Consider the following 17,622-nt stretch of genomic DNA (forward strand, 5'->3'; position numbering starts at 1 on the left):
CGTGCCTTGACCTAGGAGAGCTAGACCCATTCAGATGGAGGCCAAGAACAGGAAGTTAACAACAGCTCTAAAAATCCAACTTCATAAAGGTTGCTAAATTTTCGTGGTTAAATCTATAGCTAATTCTGAAAGGGAGCCTAAAATAGGCCTGAAATTTTAACAATGAAAAATCATCTCAGTTAATAATTCCTTTTTCCTTTCTAAACCAGTCAACAAAGTAAATGACCATGTTGAACTCAGGAATGGAATAAAGTGTTCTTACAATGAAAAAAACAATCTTTTTCTCAAAACTCCTCTCAACAGGATAAAATGCCCCAATTAGTAACTATTTGTTAATTAGTTTTTCCATCAGCTGTTCCATCAAGTGTATTTTACCCTCCACAAAAGATCTATCATTCAACTTCTTGGAAATCCTCCCACTGAGTTTCAGGGGAAAAAATTACAACCAATTCAACACTGGGTTTCTAATAACATTCTTATTCCCTCACCAAAAATAGAATTTCATGACTTTCTTCTCATAGCTTGCTTTTCAAATTAAACTAACTCTAGGTCATTTCCCCCGCCCCCCACCTAAGTGATTAAGTAATAAGAATGTTATAAAGTACACTGACAGTGAAAAAGCAACAAAGGACAGCAAACGGTAGTGACTGTAAAGTCAAAACTAGATTTAGTGGGAAAGTTTCATGATTGATTAGTGATTTCTGTCATTGGAACCAAAATGCAGAAGGGTAACCTATATACACACTAGTTGGACATAAGGGGAAAGAACTAAGAAACATTTTCAGTAGCAAGACGATTCTTAAATTGTTTCATTTTTAAGATTCAGCTAGTTCATATGCAACATAATCAAGAGTTCACTGACCTGGCCTGATGAAGGGGTGGGTTTATCATGCCACAGAATGTAATCTAATGTTTTGGGCCTAGGTCACATCCAAAGATTAGCAGGAAACGCTACTTATAAGGACGCCTCCCAGGTTGGAGGAGACCACTCACTTAAGGTTGGACTCTGATAGCCTAATAGAGCTGTGGACAAAGTGCTGTGGAGGAAAAGCACTGAACTTAGAGCACCTGCTTCAATTTCCAATTGCGACTCACACTATGTCAGACTGACCCTGTAGCTTTCGTTCTGTCATCAGTTAAATGGGGATAATGACTCTTGCATTCATCTCAAAGATGTTGTAGGGGTTAAAATGAGAACCTAAGTGATACACTCAGACCACAACATACCTTGAACACCTTTTGATCTCACATATAAGAGACATTCTAAAAATAAATTATGCTAAATTATGCTAAAATTATGCTAAAAATAAATTATGTTAAATTATATTCCCAAATACCAACATTGTTAATTATTCTCCATTGAAAGACCGCCATAAGGAGCAGGAGGATGAGTTTCCTGCCGTACTCTGGAATGAGCCCACAGTGTCAGTTGATGTAAGTCGCCTGGTCACAGCTTTCAATGTGCACCACTGACTACAACCCCTCACCAATGAGGGGATAAGAAGAAAATAACATAAGTGATTAACTTCTGTCTAAAACTTCTAAGTTTATCAATCATTGACCACAAGAAGACCCTCACAACAACTAGAGATACTACCATCATTGTCATTTTAGGAATAAGGAGAATGAGAAAGAGAAAAATTAAAGGAATAGGAAGTAGGGGACAGGGAGAAGCCTGTAGCCTTGATTCTAAATACCATGCCACGTCTCCTGTTTAAGGTGAACATTATCAACTCAAGTAAGTAGGTAAATTGTGACAGCTGAATGACAACCTTGTTATCACTTAGGAAGGGATGAAAGAAAGTGAGCTTCAATTATAGAAGTAGAAATTAAGGTTCCATATAAGGGAGAGTGTACTGATAAGGCAACCATGCTCAGGAATGGGTTACTAATAAGATAGTGGAGAACATCTCTTCAGGGGGAGAAAAATGTGCTTGTAATCAGATACTTTTTTTATTTGCCATTAAAATCTGCCTATGGGCTTTAGGAAAATATTAAAAGTAACCTTTTCTGTCCCCTGAGCATCATGATATCCCAAATCATATCTGACGGAAGATTAATTTTTCCATTCCATGGATGCTATTCAACTCTAACTCAAATCAAATACTTACTGTGTGCCTACTGTGTACAAAGCAAAGTATAGCAGATGACACACTGTGCAATGTATTCAAGTAAACATATTAGAATCCTGTAGCGAAAATAATAGCAAAGATGTTATCTTCCGCTAGATAAAGGTAAAGAGGCAATTCAAAGAGACAAAGTATTTTAAACAAATGGTTTTAAAGAAATGTTTCAAAGGTCAAAATTATCAAGATGTAAGGGGATTCATCCAGGTAAAGGTGTGTGTGTGTGTGTATATGAATGCCCATGTAACAGTTAATGCCACCACAACAGTTTTGTTTCCTCTACAATGTTTTCTGGCCCTTAGCTATGGATATATCTCACTTACATCTTTGGTTCTCCATCCTGAACCAAGTTAACTTCATGGAAGGTTTATTTCATCATGATATTTGCTACCAATAAAAGCACCCTCTATCCATCTTGTTGGGGTTTCTTATAGGACAATTTAAAAAGGAAGTAGTGGGCTTGTTCACAGTGACTCATAAATTCCTGCTTCTATAGGGAGATGAAAAGGATTCACAGGGACTCCCTCACTGATATGCATTTTGCCCAAAGGTACTGGTACTCATCAACTTCTGTCTAACTGCCTTCTTTGACCATTAGACTAGAATTCACCACGGCATAAAGTCCTCTTTCAGGGCAAACTATCAGAATGAGGAAGAGTTAACTAGCTTTCCATGGTGGTAAAAAGGAAAAAAAAAAATCCTTGAGTATTTATTTTAAAGTGTCACTTGGACCCAGGACCTTTATACAAAGTTCAATAGAAAACGGCTTCCAGTAAAGACAACGGTGGTTATGATCAAAGGATGTAAGTGAACAAGGGCCTCATATTTCTAACTTTCTTCTCCATTTTCCTCACTGGCCACTCACTGTGGCAGGCAAACAAAGTCCAAAGAAGTTGCCATGGCCTAGGAAGTCCTACCTAACATGGCAACAACCAACTGCCATAATCTCACCCGAAACTGCCCTCCCTTCAGACCTTTCTTGTCCACTGTTCCCTTCCACTCTTCCCACTCGCCACTTCTTCCCTCTGGGTCTTCACGCCTGCCATTCCCTTTGCCTGGAATGATCTGTACTTCCACCCTTCCCCATTCATCCTTCATATCATACCTAACATGTCACTCCCTCAGGGAAGCTTTCTCTGTGTCCTACACAGGGGAGGCTTCCAGTTATGGACCCCAGCTATGTGTTCTGATAGAATCCCTAACCTCTCTTTCCACGCCATGTAACACAATTGCAATTCATTGTTTATGTAACTATCTATTTAGGAACCATCACGCTAGATTATTAGCTCTTGAAACCAAGGTTTAAGGCCATCTTTTTCACCCCTATATCCCTAAGACAGTTTCTGGCACATAGTGAGAGCTTAACAAATATATGGAATTAATGAATGAATGAACTGAATTGAATAACTAGAAAGTTCTCTAACCAAGAACCTTTCTCCTTTAATTATTTTCCCAAATCAAACACAGACCAGATGACTGAAAGCCAGGATCAGCAAACCCTCAGCTACACTACCATAAACCTCTGTGAAGACCGGAAAAGCATCACAGGACAAAGTTTTGAGTGAGCCTTCAACGGGAGTTTCTTTTTCGGGTGATGAAATGTTCTAAAACTATTGTGATGATGATTCCTCAACCCTTTGAATATACTAAAAATTATTGAATCGTACACTTTAAGCAGGTGAATTGTACGGTATGTGAATTACATCTCATTAAAGCTGTTATTTAACAAATTTCAAACTCTAAGCTATAAAAACCAAAGTACTAGGGTCTTTAAGTACTTTATTTCAAACCTTAAGTTCTTTAAGTTGTCCTTGGATTTGGTCTTCAATTATTAAAAGGGAAACTGGAGTTTTTTGTGGCTTAAGAAATCATCCGATTGGAGACTGTTGTATTTTGAATGAGATGTTCAGGAAAGAATAGTTTTCATCAGTGAGTTAGGATCTCTCCTTTCACATGAACCGACAGTTCACCAAGGAGGAACTCCAAACAGGAGCTAAACCGAGATGCTTACAAAGAATTAAAGAAAAGCAAATTAAAATTAAATTTAATTTTTTTGCTTATAATACTGATAAAAAGCTCAGGATTAGAAAATTTGTAGTTAAAGAGGAATTCATACTCACTGTGGGAGTAGAAATTTGCGCAACCATTTGGAGGGCAATTTGGCAAGAGCTATTAAAATTTTACAGGTTCACACCATTTTACCTAGATATTCTCTCCTAGTAGTTCACTCTTCAGAAACTCATGCTCAATTTGTAATTATTAGTAATACTGAAAAACTAGAAACAAACCAATGTCCGTGATAGGGGGGATTGGCTAAATAAAATTGAGTCTGTCTACTCAATAGAATATTTGACGGTTGTTAAAAAGAATGAGGTGGTTTGACATGTACTCACATGGAAAGACGACCAAGGTGTATTGTTAAACAAAAAAAAAAGCAATTAGAATATAATATGTATTTATAATGTTAATACATGTATAGGAAAAATATGAAGGAATATACTCCAAATTTAAGGGTATGTTATCTTAGAGTGACAGTATTTCCATTCGCTATGTTAAATATTTCTTTCAAGTTTGAATTTTTTATAATTCAAGTTTAAATTACTTTACTTTTGCAAGCAGAAAAAGAAAATATTTAAAGAAGAATTTTCCCTTTCCTTTGTCTGGGTCACTGGAGAATGGGGGAGGGGACGCGGGGGACACTGAGGGAGACAGAAATTGCAACTGTCTCCAATAACTAGGAAGAGTGGCAACTTTCTAGCTTTCATTGTGAAAAGTCACTCCCCTCCCCTTTCCTTATCTCCCACAGCCCTTCCTTTCTCTACTCCCAAACTGAACCACCTTCTTCTTCAAACTGCTGAATGTCATTCAATCAGTTCTCATGTCTTTACCCTCCTGTTGGAGCACAAGCTCCCAGAAGACAAAGGACTCAATTCAACTTATCTCTAGGTCCTCCACAGCACGAAGGACAAAGCCTGTACACAGTGTTCTGGAGAGCTTAGCAAGCATATCAGAACTTTTGAAAAACAGTTTTCAAAATTCAAAAAGTACAAAAAGATATAGTAAAAAATGTCGTCCTCCTCTCGCTCTGGATTTTCAGTTCCCCAGTGCCTGGCAGTGACTGTTACCAGAGTCTCATCTATTGTTTCAGAGACAGTCTACATACACACATGCATTCCTATAGCTCATTTTCCTTACACAAGTGGTAACGTACACTCTGTTCTGTACCTTGCTGTTTCAACTTTCAAAATTATGCAAATGTTTCATATTGGTACATATAGATATAATTAATACCTTATTAATCTCGTTAAAGTCTTCCCAGTATAGCATTTTGTGGGTGTACCATAACTAATTTAGCCATTCCTTCCCTGACATATTTAGTTTGTATATTTTTTAGGATAAAGTCTAGCTGTACTCAAGATAACAGTGTCTTAAACAAGATAAAACTGTCTGTCTTTATTACAAAAAGGTGTAGAAGTAGGTAGTATAGGGCTGCTTTGGTAATCTACAACATCAGACACCCATGTCCCCACCCTCTTATTATTCTGCCAGGCATGGCCTCATTCCAAGTTCACCTCATGGTCCAAGATGGCTGCTCCAACTCCACCTACAACGTACACATTCCAGCCAACAAGGAGGGGGCAAAAAGGAGAAAGCCATGCCCCTCTCTTTAAGTGCACTTCCCAGAAGCTATATACACTACTTGACACTTAAATGACACGGTCATACTTTGTTACAAAGAAGGCTGGGAAATGTGGTCTTTACTCCAGGCAGCATATGCTCATCATAAATTAAGGCTTCTTTTACTAAAGTATATAGGAGGAAACAGAGTTGGAAATAATACAGTCTCTACAACAAGTTTCTTCCAGTCTTTCACAAGTCAAACAAAGCAGCAAAGAACATCCTTATATATCTGCCTTTGTACACTTATGTGAGAGTATCTTTGGATACATCATTATAAAAGGAATATGAGAGGCTTCAGAGATCCTATTCCAATTCTTTCATTTTACAAATGAGGATTAAGACCCAAAGAGATGAAGTAACTTGCCAAAGATCACATAACTAGCTCCCAGCAGAGTAGGGCTGCCAGATAAAATACAGGGCACACAATAAAATTTGAATTTTAGGTAAGCAAATAATTTTTTAGTATACGTATGCCACATGTAATATTTGGGACATACTTATACTAAATAATTATCCCTTGTTTATCTGAAATTCAAATTTAACTGAGAATCCTGTAATTTTATTTGCTAGTTCTGGCAACCCTACAGCAGAGTTAGGTTTAAAATTGAAATCTCTTGACTTTCTATCCCACAGTTTTTCCTATGTACAACATGGTCATGTCAAGTGGACACTCAGTTAACAAATGAGGTAGCACCAACAAAGCATACTAATAATCCAGACAAAAAAAACACCTCCCCAACACAGATTAGCTTTTATAAGGGCTCAGAGATCATGTTCTCCACGCCACATGCTTAAATTAATTGAATTTTTCTGTGTCATAGATACATGGGTGACAAATCAACCACTCCACAGAGGTTACAGTAAATGCTTCAGTCCAAATGCCATTAGAGCCCCTGTGCTCCTATTCAAAATAAAATTAGCCTTAAATCAAAGCAGACTCTCAGAGGCTGAAAGTAGGCAAATCTTGCCAGAGTTCTGGTTTATTACACATGCAGAGAAGAACACAACGATGGAATATAGATACACCACAGCATTCAGAACTCCTTTGAAATTCAGTCACTTCACAGTAGTGATAATGTCTGGGGATGGGGAACCAAGCTCAAAATCTCAATTACACCGGTAAATATATTTCATTACATTCTCTATATATGGCTTAAAAAATTCAAACCTAACAAATTAAGACCTTCTCATATCCCCTCTTCCTGATTACAGATAAAAAGCTCTGCAGAATTTTTCACATGACAAGATTTTACAGGTATGCACACATTTTATAACAAAGAAATCAAGAACCTTAGCTCTAAGCTACATTTTTCATCCTAAATAATGTACATTATTTCCCTAAAAGAGAACTACCTGAAGACTTAAGCCAAAATTTAGCACATTGAGTAAAAAAAAAAAAAAAAATGAACCTGATTGTTATCCAGTCTCTAGATTCAGCTACCAATTTCCAGAAAACACAAAGAACAGAGCAACATTTTAAACTCCGCAGGGATGCAATCAACAAAATCCAGGCTGCGGGGAAACTCTACAGGACAAACAACCTGGTCTCTTCAATAACTAAATAACAAATGGAAAAAAGTCAATGAGACTTAAAAAACATCAACCAATCACAATGTGTGGCCCTTATTTGAATCCTAATTCAAAAATCAAAAAAACAAATTTTAAAAAAACAAAACTATCACACTTATGAGACAACTGGAAGGAAATGTGAACACTGAATATTCGGTAGTATTAAAGAAGTATTGCTAATTTTTCAGTGCATGTGATAATACTATTATATTTAGAATTTTTTTAAAGGTCCTTCTGTTTTAGAGATAGAGACTAAAATATTTATGGATGAACTGACAGGATGTCTGGGCTCTGTCTCAAAATAATAGAGGAGGAAGTGGATGGGTGTGATAGGGTAGGAGCAGCCATAGGCTGATGGACTGGGGAAGGAGATGGGTACACAGGGAGTCATTACACTATTTTCTGTCTATGTTTATGCATGTTTGAAATTCTCCATAACTTTTTAAAATTTTTAGTACGTGCCAAAAATATAAAATAAAACCTGAGTAAAATAAAATAAAACCTGAGTAGCATAGTTGTACATATCTGAAACACGGTAATGTTCCACCAGAAAAAATAATCTAAACAACTCCATTATTTCAGATCCTACTATGAACAATGCAATAATTTAGGTAACACACTTTGTCTTGAATATTTTTCAGAAGGAAGGGTTTGAATTACCTGTTATGAGCTAAAATGAAAAAAAAAATAGTACACGCTAAGGTTATTTCAAACATTTAATTTTCCTACAAGCCAGCAATATCAAGATCTCTCTCCTAAAAACCAATTACTATTTTCCACCAACAAATTGTAAACAAAACCCTAATGAATGATTTTGTTAATACCTGTTTTTCTATGTTCATTACTCTGTGCTCCAGTTTTTAATGTAATATATAATTGGAACATAAATCAAATATCAAAAGAGAAGGATAATTTAGTCTGATTTTACTAGAAGCTAAGAAATCTACGCTCAAAATTTTTTTAAAAAAAGGTTGATAGTGAGAAACTTCAATAGCCCCACTATGAAACAATTTTTATCAGCTTTATTAGCCATAATCTTGCAAAAAAAAGTTGCTCTACTCTTGCGTTCCTCTTTCAGTTTGTTTCCTCCCCCTAGCAATTACCTGAAAACAGAGAAGCAGGCAAGTCCCCAGGTGGTACAATCTAAACAATGCCTGGGAAAAGAGCCTGTGAACTTTTCTAGCTCTGCCTAAATCTTTATATCACAAAACCCAAATAATTTTAAATTAGGTCAGTGCCAACCTGGAGGTATAAAACACACAGGGCCTTTTTGCAAACAAAGCATCATTCAGCCTAGGCATCTTGTGAAGTGAGTAGATTGCTCAGGAGTTACCCGCACCTTACAAATGAAGAAATCGAGACTCCGAATTAACAAATTTGTTAAATGAGACAGAACCAAGGAGTATTTGACTTGAACTCAAATCCCCTAATAACTACAGATCTTTCTCAACTTACGATGGGGTTATGTCCTGATAAACCCATCATTAGTTGAAAATATTGTTAAGTCAAAAATGCATTTAATACACCTAACCTACCAAACATCATAGCTTAGCCCAGCCTGTCTTAAACATGTTCAGAACATTTACATTAGCCTATAGTTGAGCAAAAGCATCTAATATAAAGGCTATTTTACAATAAAGTGTTGATTATCTCATGTAATTTACTGAATACTATACTGAAAGTGTAAAACAGAATGGTTGTACGGGTACAGAATGGTTGTAAGCGTATTGGTTATTTACCCTCATGATTACAGGGCTGACTGGGAGCTGCGGCTCGCTGCCACCGCCCAGCATCACGAGAGCATCATACCACATATCACTAGCCCAGGAAAAGACCAAAATTCAAAATTAGAAGTACAGTTTCTACTGAATGTGTTATCACTTTCACACCATCATAAAGTTGAAAAACCATAAGTCAAACCATTGTAAGTCAGGGACCATCTGTAGTCCCAATATTCACCCATTCCCCCCAATGTAAACAGAAGGTCATATGTACAAATAAATCTTTTTCAACATAAATTACTATTCTGTAACATGATCAATATTTATTTCTATCATCAACATCCTTCCATGTATCAAGGCCCACCTTATCATGCAAATGGCTGCAGAATATTCCATGAAACAAATGTACTGTAATTTATATAGCCAATCCTTTAAGCTGGATATTTAGGTTCTTTACAATTTTGCCATAATAAATGATGTTATAATGAATGTCCAAATAGACATATCTATGTGAATCTGTCCAACTATTTCTCCAGGATAAATTCTTAGAAGTAGAATAGCTGATGAGAAAAGGGCATGCACATTTGAAATATACATTATAACAGCAACTGCCCCCCAGGAGGGCCAAGGCAACTTACACCCCCACCAATAGTAATTAGGGTCGATTTCACCACTCTGCCCACTCCTGTGCATTAGCTTTCCGTTTAAACTTTGGCGATATCATAGCTGAAAATAATCTCATTATTTTAACCAGCACATATTTTATTAGTAGTAGGGTTGAATAACTTTCCCTGAGTTCTTTTTATTTTTCCTGGGAATTGCCTGCCTGTTTTTTCACTAATTTTTCTACCTCATTGTTAATCTTTTTATTGTAGATTTATAAAAGCTATGTATATGTTAAGGTAAGGTTCCTCTACCTCAGCACTATTGACATTTTCAGCTGCATAATTCTTTCTTGTGGGGACTGTCCCCAGCTTTGTAGGAAATTTAGCAGCATCCCTAGCCACTACCCACTAAATGTCAGTAGCACTTCCTCCAGTCGTGACAAAGAAAAATGTCTCCAGGCATTGCCACATGTTCTCTGGGGAGCAAAATCTCCCCTGGCTGAAAACCGCTGTGTTAAACGGATTAACCCTCTGTTTCAATTACATGCTACCGCCTCTTGGATAACAGTCCCACCTCCCCAACCAATGGGAGTGTCCCTACTTCAATATTCTTCACAGATGGTCAGCCTGAATAGTATACTAATTTTCTAGGCAGCTTTCTCAATGCTTGAACAGCTATAGTTGTTGAGAGTCCAAACTCTTATAACTAAAATGAAGTCTAAATCCCTTTAAGATCCAATCATTAGTTTTAGTTATACCCTCTAGAACCGCACTGTTCAATATAGTAGCCACTAGCCACATGTGACTATTTAAATTTAAATTAAGTGAAATTAAATAAAATAAAAAATTCAGTTCCTCAGTCACACTAGCCACATTTCAATTGCTCAATAGCCACAGATGGCAGGTGGCTACTACATTGGACAATGCAGATATGGAATATTCTCATCATCACAGAGTGTTCATTGGATAGAGCTACTCTGGAACCTTGCCACACAAAGTGTGGTCCAAGGACCAGCAGCAATGGCATCACCTAAAAGCTTGTTAGAAATACAGAATCTCAGGCCTCACCCAAGACCTACTAAATCAGGATCTTCATTTTAACAAGATTCCCAGGTGACTCACATGCACTCTGAAGTTTGAGAAGCATTGCCCTGGGAGACCCAAGCATCTGAGGTCAGTTATCAAATGTACACTCATTCCACAAGTCCATCCTTCTCCAGACTAAATTTCCTCAGCTTTTCATCATATGATCTAGTTTCTAAATCTCCACTGATCCAATTTTTCACTGCCCTCTATCATCTTCCAGTCTATAAAGGACAGAAGGAGAGGTGCACTTCAGGACAGGTCAGATATTGAGCCATCACCTTCTTTGAGCTGGATGCCAGGCTCCTTTCAATGTAGGCTCAGCATGCATTAGTTTTGTCATTATTTAGTAATTTCCCATCAGCCAAATCACACTAGAGACAAGTAATAAACTTGTGGTCAACAGGTTCCTTGGGCTTCTTCATGGATCTGCAGTGCAGTCACATGTACCATAGACTTTTGTGGGTGATTGTTTGAACAGATGTTCATAAATGTACTATTATCTATATTAAATTTAACATTGTTGGCATTTGTCTTTTGGTTTCATCTACCAAGTTTTTTTTTGTTTTTGTTTTTGTTTTTATAATTTTATTTATTTTTTTCCCCCCAAAGCCCCAGTAGATAGTTGTATGTCACAGTTGCACATCCTTCTAGTTGCTGTATGTGGGACGCGGCCTCAGCATGGCCGGAGAAGCAGTGCGTCGGTGCGCGCCCGGGATCCGAACCCAGGGCGCACACTTAACTGCTAAGCCACGGGACCAGCCCCCAAGTTTTTAATAATCCTAATTCGTTCATCCAACTTCGTCTGAAAACTTGATGAGCATGCCTATGTCTTCTTCCAAACAAACTGGAAAACACTGAACAGGAGGAAATCCAGAATAGTGACCTAGAGTCCCACAGAGTCTTTTTTTTTTTTTTTAATATAATTTTATTTATTTATTTTCCCCCCAAAGCCCCAGTAGATAGTTGTATATCATAGCTGCACATCCTTCTAGTTGCTGTACGTGGGACGCAGCCTCAGCATGGCCAGAAAAGCGGTGCATCGGTGTGCGCCCAGGATCCAACCCGGGCCCCCAGTAGCACTTAACTGCTAAGCCACGGGGCCGGCCCCCCACAGAGTCTTCTTCCTCCTGCCTATATGAATCCACTCAGACTCTTGGGTATGGCTCTGACCCAGTTATTAATCCACTTACCTGTATTGATACTCGAAATCACTTCCTAACTCCAAAATGTATTGTTTCAGAAACCAGTAGAATTCTTTCAGCAAAAAAATTGCGAGATTAGATTTATGTTGTCTTAAAGATTGAAGATCAACTAATTTTTCCCACATCCTCTCTTACTACCAATACTTTATGACAAAAGCATCACACTCTCTCATTTATATCCCATTCCCAAATTAGGTCAACCAACAACTGCCTTTTAATTAAAACACATACATTCGTCAACACAGAAACAAACTAACAAATGTTTCAAGTGGTCTGTACCAACACTTAACCTGTATCTGTCATGAGATCAATTCTCCAATGCACAAAGGCAGTCCACCCACAGAATATCTCATTACTTATATCCAATGACTAGGTGTGTTTATGTCTTATAATGTTCTCCTCCTTATTTTTATAAATATAGTCCACATAAATGAATGAATGATGTACCTAGCGAAGAAAAATATTAGACATATGACACCACATGTGAAAAGGCCATCTTATTCCAACTTATTTTGGTCAAGACAGCCATCTTATTCCAACTTCTTTAGCAAATCAGTTAAAATTATTTTTATTCTTCCACTAAATTAATTCTAGAGATTTAAAATTTTTACAGTCCCTCTTATCCCTTTCTCATTTTGCTTTATCTTTTCTGTCTCATCCCTAGAAACTTCGTATTTGTGTTGCCCTCATCATGCATATTAATTGAACATATGTGCTAAGAAAATATATCAAATGACTCTTACAAGAGAAACAACTTGAGTAATTCAAAGATATGGAAGATAAGCTCTCTTCCTTGAGAGGCTAATAATCGAGTGGAAAAGAGAACATTTACACACAAATAATTATGATAGAAAGCAATATACAGAGCATGCTATATAAGTAATACAATCAACGAGCTATAAAAAATTCAGAGGAGAAAGCACTCAATTTCTGGCTGAGATAATTAGAAAGGAAAAAAAAAAAACTTCTTAGAGGGAATAGCATTTATACTGGTTGGAAAGATGGATAGGATTTCAACATGTAGATAAGAAGAGGATTTGGAGACTAGTCCTGGCCAACCAAGCAAAGGTGCAAAGCAAGCGAGGTGCAAATAGAAATGAATCTACTTTGGCCAAAGTAAAGGATACATGGTGGGAAACTCGGCAGAAAAGGCCAGAGCATGAGGGGTAGCCATGTTTGATGATGATAAGAAAAGAATGCATGGACCCAGACAGGAGTACTGGCCCTGAGCAAAGTCAGTGTCCATACAATATCTAAGCCTGTCTAGTATCAAGGTTGACTGAAGGGAAAGTATCAGTGATCGTTTATTCATAATATATAGCATAAGATACAGTGATTTCCATGTCATTAAATATTCTTCAGTTTTTAAATATTTGGATGGTATTTAATAATATGACAATACGGATATCCTCCACTATTATATATTTAGGTTAGTTTCCATGTTTTGTTAATACTTAAAATAGAACAATTGTGATGAACATCTTTTTACTTTGTGTGCATATAATTCCTAGAAGAGGAATTACTGGTCACAGGATAAGAATATTTTTAAGACTCTTAATACAGATTTATGGATTTCATATCATAAAACAGATACCCATTTAAACCTTCAACAGTGGTATGTGGGTTTCTTCATTATGTGTGACTATATCCATCTGACCAAAAGAATGTGGGCTTTTGGACACTCTACCTCCTCTCCCAATGGTGTAAGAAGCCAGACCAGACCAGAGAGGAGAGGGTCTACTGCCCCACGGAGGTGCAAAAAGGAGCCAAGGTACAATCAATTTCGCCCTCTCGGTGTGACTGTGACTCCTCACTGGGCACCCCAGGACCTCAAACCCAAGCTGGCTTCAAGGCTCTGACCTGTGGAGCCTCATAGGGCCCCAGGCTTAGAAGAGCCTCATGCTTGATTTAATGTTTGTTATCCAATAATTTTTGAACAAGGGCCCTGCATTTTCCTTTTGCACTGAGCCTTAAAAATTATGTAGCCAGTCTTGTTCACACCCCACGGTGCCTTGGAGAGTGTGATACGCATAAGAGACGTTCAAAACTTCCCCCAACTAACACAATATTATTGTGTTTATAGGAAAGAGGGAGGAGAAAAATCTAACTAAATCCACATTAACTGCATTTTTAGAGAGTATGCATTTTTCAAAAAAGTCATTATCAAATTACCTCTTAATTTCATTAGTTACACAGATCAAGGGGACAATTAAGTTAAATCGAAGTCACAGAGATTCAGAGGAGTTGTGAAAAGAAAAAAGTAAACAAAGTTTTAAAAACCTAGAGAGACAATAATTCAGAAAAACATTAAGTTCAAAGTCAATGAGAATTTGGCTTTTTCTACAACTATATCATCTTCCCAGTGGATTCTTGAACTGAATAAATGTGATTTCTGCTTGGAAATTTTCCTGGAGGCCATCTGGAAAATTAGGACAGACAGGATAAGTGTCTTTTTATTATTCTGAGCCACATAAAACAATTGGTCTCAAGAGCAGATAAAAACTATTCCAGAGGAACCCAAACCGCTAATCTTGCTACCCTCAACAACTTTCACCAACCCCAAAATTTAATAGAATATTAGTATTCCTAGTGTGAACACTGCCCTTTTGCAAAGTTTTATTTAAAGCTTAGAAGATCAAAAAGTATTAGAATTCTACAGACGGATTCACAGGAGGGAGGCCCCAGACTTCATCAGGTCAGAAGCATTTTCAGATTTAATTCCAAGTCCACGTCCTTCTCACGTCCTCTCTCTAACTCCCACCCCAACATTCTCGAGAACATGTTCTTAAATCTGGTCTTCGATCAATTTCTTTTGAACTACAGATGGTGTTTCTTAAGAATGCTGATTTCTGGGCCCCCACCCCCAAACTCTCCCAATCAACATATCTGGCGACAGGACTCAGAAATCTATTCTTTTGACAAATGTTGGGTGAGTCTATGCTCAAACCAGAGCTTCTCACACTTCATTGTACACACACATCACCTGGGGATCTTGTTAAAATGCAGGTTCTGATTCACTAAGTCTGGGAGGGGGGTTGAGAGTCTGCAGTTCTGACAAGCTGAGAGCAGTAGTTCTCACCCTGGCTGCACTTTAGCATCACAGAGGAAACTTTTTAAAATCTCAAATCCCAGACCAAATCACAATTGAATCAGAATCCCTGTGACAGGGCCCAGGCACCACCCTGGAATATGACTGTGGGGAGACACCCCCTAAGCCTCAGTTTCCCTGTCTATAAAATAATAATGGTACCCACGTCTCACAGGCACCACTCATCACTAATCATCTCCCAAACTTCCTGCACTCCCATCATGCTGCCCTTCACTTTGGAGCCTTTGCCTATACTATTCCTCCACCACCAGCTAGCCCCTCATCCTCGGCCTTGTTAAGTCCTACTCTGTCTTCACATTGCAGCTCAAGTGTCACCTCTTCCTGACCAGCCCCCAGTGCAAATCCACATGAGGTCCCTGCATTTATACCGTTCCCTGCACCCTGAACATCCTTCAGAGCATCACATATATTATAATGACGTATTTTTGTGCAAGGAAAGGAATAATGTCCGCCTCACGCTACTAGCCTTGGTAGGCCATAGATCCCTTCAGTCAGATGAGAGAATTTGGCTCACCTCTGTAACTCCAGCAGCTCCCCAGCACGTCATACTAACAAATGCTAATGCGTGTTGAGCTACCTTAGTCTGTGCCAGGCTCTGTTCTCAGCATTTTACAAGGTTTGATTAATTTAATCCTCACACAATCCTATGACATAGCTGTGATTATCCTTATTTTATGGGTGAGAAACTGAAGCACAGAGAGGCTAAATTGCTTACTCTAGGACTCAAAACTGAAAGTCACTCACGGAGGAACAAGATTGGAACCCAAGCAATCTGGGTTAAGAAAGGGAAACAGGCACAAGGAGGGACTACACCAGTTCCCTGGAGACCCACCCCCTCTCCCAAACACACATATGCTTTGTAATGGTCACGATGCCAGTGGAGCCAAGCTCATTTATTCCATTGGCATGGTAGACACCTTGGTTCATGCTCATTCGTTCAAAACAAATGTATTGAACAGTCTCTGCTCTAACGGGGACATTCTAAAATACATGAGTAATAGATTTACTTTATCTATTATCAGATAGATAACCGGGGGAAAAGCAAAGAAAGAAACTGGAATTAAGTACACAAAGGAACTAACAGGGGTGGTAAGCTAGGGGGCGGCAGGCTCCTTCGGAGAGCGTCAAGAGGGAAGGCCTCTCTGAGTAGGTGACACCTGGCTGAAACCTGAAAGGACAGGAAGCCACCTATTCCACCAGGAGTGGGACAGGGCGGGAAGCAAAGCAGGCAGCGGCACTGAGCACAAAGGCGGCTAAGCACAGCTCTGCACGCACACCTGACAAACAGGAGACATCTCTGAAGGCGAGAGAAGAACGGGACAAGAAAAAGTGGACGAGACGGGCAGGGGCCAAATCACAGCTCCCCATTCAGGAAATTTTCTATCCATGTTATCACCAATTCAGTTACCAAAGTATTTACCAGTGAGTTCACATACTCTTCTGAGAGTTCCTGGGCTCCGCGTCTGCCGAGAGCAAGAGCGGCGACCCTTCGGGCTCTGAAGCGAGGCCCCACCCCCTTACGCTCATTGGTCCAGAGGTTGGCACGTGACCCCAGAGCCTTCAATCCGTAGCCTTCCCGGCAACCTAAGACAGCGCCTCGTACAAAAACTGTGCTCTCAAAGGGGAGGCGATAGTTAGATGAGCCAATCAGATTCTCTCAGGAATTTAACTGGGAATATGAAAAGGGAAAACTGGTGGGAGGTAGGGAGAAAAATGGACAAGGAGAGAAGTAATTGTGGCTAAGATATGTTAATAACAGAACTCGTGAGTAAAGATTTAAAACTCCTACTCCCCAGACCCCAGTGTCACCAGGTATTCTCAACTCCAAGCCCCAGCTATACCTTGGTTCTTATTACCAGATTTCTGGAAGATTCCAGCTCTCTTAATATCATTTGAGTAATAATAGCATTTATGAACGCTTACTCTGTGTTCTGCGTTAAGGGCTTCCAGTGTTATCTCACGTAGTCTTCGCTAGCAAGTGTTGAGGCAATAATCACTATCCTCACTTTTACAGCTAAAGAAGCAGTTGCAAGAAGTCGAGTTACTTACCCAAAGTCAGAAAGCTGTAATGGGCAGACCTGGGATCCCAAAGGTCTGTGCTATTAACCATTATGATTAACTGATTCTTATTTTCTTAAAACCGAGCCTCATTACTCAAGTTGGCCTGAGTGAGGCTCTGTTTCTTATAAGGTGGAACTGAATATCCTTTTCAGTGTCTAAGCATCAGTGCCTGCAACTACAGAGTGATGGCTTTTTAAAAAATTATATGCAAAGCTGTATCCAAAATGTCAAATTTCAGGATATATAGAGAGCAAACTGATTTTAATTTATGTCTGCGTGATATAGAATATAAATTTAGTAAATGAACTTTGGTGAATGATGTAAAGACAGGTAATAAAGCATGCACTCACTAAATGTACCATGCAACACGATACATAAATATCAAGCCATATGAATAAATTAACAAAATTACTCTATAGACAGCTCTCCCCATGGCACTGTATTCTGTAGAAATAATGACTA

General features: G+C 38.6%; 1 protein-coding gene across 12 annotated transcripts in view; it reads right to left on the minus strand.

Moving 5' to 3' along the window:
- The window catches only part of ERC2 (ELKS/RAB6-interacting/CAST family member 2), a 907,015-nt gene that overhangs the window by 833,723 nt on the left and 55,670 nt on the right, over window positions 1-17,622 (minus strand). The window contains exon 1 of one of the 12 annotated variants that reach the window (XM_058561446.1): window positions 16,520-16,813. The exons of the other annotated variants lie outside the window; for them this stretch is intronic. The gene's annotated coding sequence lies outside the window, so the exon portion shown is untranslated. Of the gene's footprint in view, window positions 1-16,519; window positions 16,814-17,622 lie in introns of those variants that run through there. 12 annotated transcript variants of the gene reach the window in all.

This window comes from Diceros bicornis, chromosome 2, assembly GCF_020826845.1.
Source record: "Diceros bicornis minor isolate mBicDic1 chromosome 2, mDicBic1.mat.cur, whole genome shotgun sequence".
Lineage (NCBI taxonomy): Eukaryota > Metazoa > Chordata > Mammalia > Perissodactyla > Rhinocerotidae > Diceros > Diceros bicornis.